Source organism: Ursus americanus, chromosome 20, assembly GCF_024610735.1.
Source record: "Ursus americanus isolate L20-20 chromosome 20, mUrsAme1.1.p, whole genome shotgun sequence".
NCBI lineage: Eukaryota > Metazoa > Chordata > Mammalia > Carnivora > Ursidae > Ursus > Ursus americanus.
This window is the reverse complement of record NC_142146.1, coordinates 18,104,281-18,109,283: the sequence shown is the minus strand read 5'-3', so window position 1 is coordinate 18,109,283 and position 5,003 is coordinate 18,104,281. Positions and strand designations below refer to the sequence as shown.

At 37.5% G+C, this 5,003-nt stretch overlaps 1 pseudogene; it reads right to left on the bottom strand.

Moving 5' to 3' along the window:
* Positions 1–1,053: 1,053 nt before the first annotated feature.
* On the bottom strand, positions 1,054–1,339 carry LOC148108378 (cytochrome c oxidase subunit 6C pseudogene; annotated as a pseudogene).
* Between the last annotated feature and the right edge of the window lie 3,664 nt (positions 1,340–5,003).

Below are 5,003 nucleotides of genomic sequence, written 5' to 3'. Positions count from 1 at the left end.
TTATTTATCACACTTTCTATTTGAGATGATCTAAGGAAAAATATGAGAATAAAAATAATTAGTGAATGTTTTTCAGTTTTAACAGTTTATATCTGAAATTTTGAATGATAATTTAAACTGGGGAAGACAGAGTTTTGGAGGTTGAATTGTTACTTTTTCTTGGTTGAATTCATTGGAAAGTTAGAAAATGTGTTATTTTTAGAGACTAGTCTCTGAAAATACAGAGGCAATGTTTAATAGGATGTATAATAAATAATATAAATATATATTTACAAAATTACATGGGTCTAAGACATAAGGAAAACTTGTGGCTGATATAATTTGCTGCATTTCTACTTTTTCTCTCTCTTTATATTACAAAGCTGAGACAATTCCGTGGAGTTCTGAAGTTTTCAGAAATTTCTGTATACCTTTTGTTGTTTTTATACCCCTTGAACATCAGTTTCACCTTGTCTTCACAGTTCATATGTTTCCAAGCCCCAAGCTAACCCTGTCTCCCTGATAGAAATCACATATGTATCAGCAACAAATGGCTATCAGTGGATTGTGAGTCCAACGTGGTTTCACACATCTATTTACAAAGTCAAAATTTTTTTTTAAGTGGAGGTACAACATTTTGCTAAATAGTACATTTTGTTTTCAACCTAAGATGGTATTCTCTTTAGACCTCAAAATCCTTACCAGTGATTGAAAGTGCAAGGAGTTGGAACATGGAGGAACTTTGTAAGGGTGAGAAAGTCCTAGGTCGCAACTCGGGCCCGTGAGAGTCACTGTGGTTGAAAATGCTCAAAATGAGGCTGCATCACCACCTGGAAACTGAGTGTAGTTAAAGGATGTTTTACTGTGTATGTGGGAACTAGATTAGTAGTTTATTTTATCTTTTTTTAAAAATCTCAGTTTCAGAGTTTATATTCTTCAATTCGCAGCTTACGATCATCACCATCCAGTCAAAAGAGTTCTTTTTGTTTTGTTTTTATTTTATTTTTTTTGTTACTGTGCACAGTATTTATTAGTTGTTTATTTATCAAGAGAAACCATTCCATCACCCAATATTCATGTTTCATAGTTCAGGAATACAGGTGAGTGACACACTTCCATGGAACTCAACCCAAAGAAATTGTATACATCCCAAAATCGCTTTGCACCCTGCAAGATACCAGCCTTCTTCATTTCTTCAAAATCTTTCATGGATCATAGTTTCTGTAGAAATCTGCATATGCCTTCTTTCTTGGTGCAGTCACAGCAAACTTATAGAAAGCTGCAATCCCCAGGGATATGGTGACTGCTCCAACAGACGCTTGGCCAGAAGGCCTCTCATCTGAGGTATCATCCAAGCCCTGGAAGTCGTGGCCGTTATTCTCCTCAACACCAACCTCAAACCCAGTGTCCTTCATAACTGATAGAACAAGAGTTCTTTTTTTTTTTTTTTTTGAACATTTATTTCATTTGGTCCTCTCTTTCTTCCCTAATCCTTACCTCATTTTATTCCCTTAGATGGGAACTTACTCAAGTATGTGTAACTTATCCTCAAATATCCATTTATTCTTAAAAATGTGTAGACTTTATGAGCATGCATGTCTTAAATGTGCACAAATGGTGTTATTGAGAAATCTCATTTACTTTCCTAATGTAGATATTTGATGATATTTATTTACAGTTGATTATATCTAGGTCATAATTGGATTTTGAAACTTTTGTTTTGGCTTTAGAACCCTTTATTAAAAAAGAATTTTATAGACCATTAGGACAGACAAGATGAAAGTAGGGCTGCTTTGGCCGGTGTGGGTGTGTGCAGGTCTGCAGCCCCCCTCAATCCTCTTGGTCTTCCCCTTTCTCCCTAAAGTGGTCTCTGAAGTGTCTCTTCTGAATTGAGGGCTTTGGAACGTGTTATGGCAACTCTTGGACTAGATGCTTTTGAAATCATACTCCGACTCCTTTTCTAAGATCTATCCTTGTATGAAATGCATTTATACATAAGCTTATCTGAACTTTCTGTCATGCCAACTAACCTTCATGAGCAAGATCTTGTTTTGGTCTCTTCAGCAGATCTACTCAGTGCTCCACACACATTTTAAGGGAGTGGGTGAGCAAGGCCCTTATTATTTCAGTTGACAAGGAGAGACACTTGGTAGGTAGACAAACAGTTTATACAACAGAATACTTTGGAGTAGAGCAAACATCACTAGGTTACCTCTCTCTGTATATGAAAGCTCCTTCATTGCTTTTTCAAGTAAATGAGATATGGGAAGTTAGCACCTCATGATATCACATGGAGCTGCACCTGAATCAAACTTCAGCACCAAGCATATATATGTATATGGTCTATATATACACATATCTATATAAAATGACATTTAAGTGAATGTCTTTTGAGAACGAGTTCTACGGTTTTCAGCCTTCTTCCACACAGTATAGTAAAGAGAAATGTGAACGAACCTTTCTCTGTGCTAGGAGGCCTCTGAGGCTGTTTGTGTCTGCACTACATGATCGTAAGCTGAAAAGATTTCGAATTAGTGCGTCTTCCTTCATGGTTTTTTGTTGTTGGTGGTGGTGTTTCTTTCACTTCTTGCAAATGTCAGCCTGTCTATCATTAGCAGCCGGTCTTTTCCACTTCCTCTTAATTGCCATTTCTAATCTAGTATGAATTGAGAAGCCAGATAAGCAAGCGTTTAAAAATTGGCTCCAAATGGCACAATTTTGCCTGAAGGCTTTGCTTCCCCCTGAATAACTTGCACAGTGTTTACTGTTTTGATTTTATGGAAGCGCTTTTGGATGCTCAGACTTTTCTGTTTGTGTGTGTGTGTGTGTGTGTGTGTGTGTGTGTGTGTGTGTGTGTTCCATCTTACTTTCTGGCTCTTGTCCCTCTTTTGGACAGTGGAGGTTACTAGCGGAGTGCTGGAAGGACTGAGTCAGCGTTCACCATGTTTGTTTTTTGCAGAAAATACATATTCAGGGACGTTGCAGCTCCCATTATCCTTCTGCTTTGCTTCGATTGGGATTAATTTGACTTGAGGAGCCAGATCTCTTTTTCAGAGTCAGTGAATTATTTTTGGTTCACTGAAATAGTCAAACTGACTCCTGAGGAGATCCCAGATTTACTCATGGGATGCTTCTTAGATAATCTGTGGTTATAATTGCTTCTCTCATGAGAACTAAAAAATTCCAACCATTAGAAATCTTCCTTTCCTCACTGGCCCAAAGACTCTCAGTCCAAAACTGGTGGTAATATGTTGTTTTGTTATTAATACCAGTTGTATTAAGTAAATGTCTTTCAGAGGGTGCATAAAGACTTTTCTGATGACATCATAATGCTGAGAGGTGAATTTACCCATTAGTATTTTTTAATAATGGAGATGTCAGTGAAGCCTAATAGATGTCTTTCTGGCAAGTCTTCTAATAACAAGGATCTGATTGAATTCTATTCAGTTCAATTTTGGAGAACGTAGTTCAATATACAATACATATGAGAAAGAGAACATATAATAATTCCTGTACTTTAATGGGGTTCCATCATATTCCTTTAAATAACAGCCTGCCATGGTCTAAAGAAAAGATGGTTATATGAGCGTTCTCGAGCTCCAGCTATGACATGCTGATGCTAACGTGACATTATCAGCATTGACAGTGTCATTCTTTCTTTTGCCTTCCTGACCTGAGTCAACAAGCACAGGATTCAGAGAGTCCGTGCCCCCAACTGCTTTGTCATTGCTTCTTTTTTCCCATTTTCAAATTATTTGTTGTTCTACTTTGCTGTCTAGCCTTTACTGATTCTACTCTGAGATAAGACATTGGTATAAAAAAGTAAGAATCCACTTTTCTCCAGTAATTCTTCACAGTTCTCACCAGAAAGAATTGAGACAGTGGAATCCCATGTAATTGTTTAGAAAGGACAAACTAGGTGGACAAACTTCTGTGCCTATGGCAAGAGTCCATGATACATGCTTAAGTAAACAGTGGTGGTTGCAAAAGAGTATTATGATCCCATATTTGCACAACAACAGTAATATAATGGAATAACAATGCAACAATGTATAGGAATGTTTCTAGAAGAAAAATCACCCTACTATCCAAAGTGCTATAGCTGGGAAAGAGGAACCAAGAGGGAAGGATTTGAGAAATACATGGTTCGGCATTGTATCTCCTTCTAAAACAACAATGCACTGTGTTTGAAATACAATAATGCCATTTGGGGGATTATTTTATAAAGACTGGAGAAGCGGAGTGATGGACTTCTCTGGGTGCAGAAAGGAGGATGACATAGAAAGGACAGGTTCTCGTGGCTATGATCACTGATAGATGCATACTCTGTCCATGCTGGGAACACCATATTCTATAGGCTTAGCACTGAGACTGTCTAGCTGCCAGTAGTTAAGCAATAGGATTGAAGGATAGACTTTCCGTCACCCTCGTAATCACTGAAAATAATTGCACTGACCCTCTGATTGGCCCAGAAGAAATTCTCACAGTGGTGCATTGACCCAATTCTCTACAGTAATTTTCTGACGGTGGTTAGGTTGCTAGTATTTAATTGGATTGGAGAGATGAAAGGAGTGGAGTTATATATTTAGAACGATGTCTGCATGGAGATGAGCTCCCCCCAGGCATGTGTGGACCTGGGGTTAGCCTTGGACTGACCACTAGGAAACAATCCAGAGTCATTTTTCAAACATTGCTTTTAAATATCATAGTCTGCAAACGTGTGGTACCAGATAACCAGACATTCTGATTACTATTTGAGCCATTTTTACAGTTTTGAGTATAAAAAACATCTCTAACTCATTTATTTAAGAAAGAAAGAAAGAAGAGTCTGTCTGTTCCTTTCTGTCTGTGTGTGGGGCACGAGAACAGCAAAATCTCTTCATTACAAATGGAAAACATAAAAGTGTTTTTTTGGCCTTTAGAGTCAAAGTGAAAGGTCAGCCAGAAAAAATGCCTTTAAGTTTTCTTACTGTAAAAAAAAAAAATCAGTTGTAGGTGTATAAGAATTTTCATCTACTAATGGG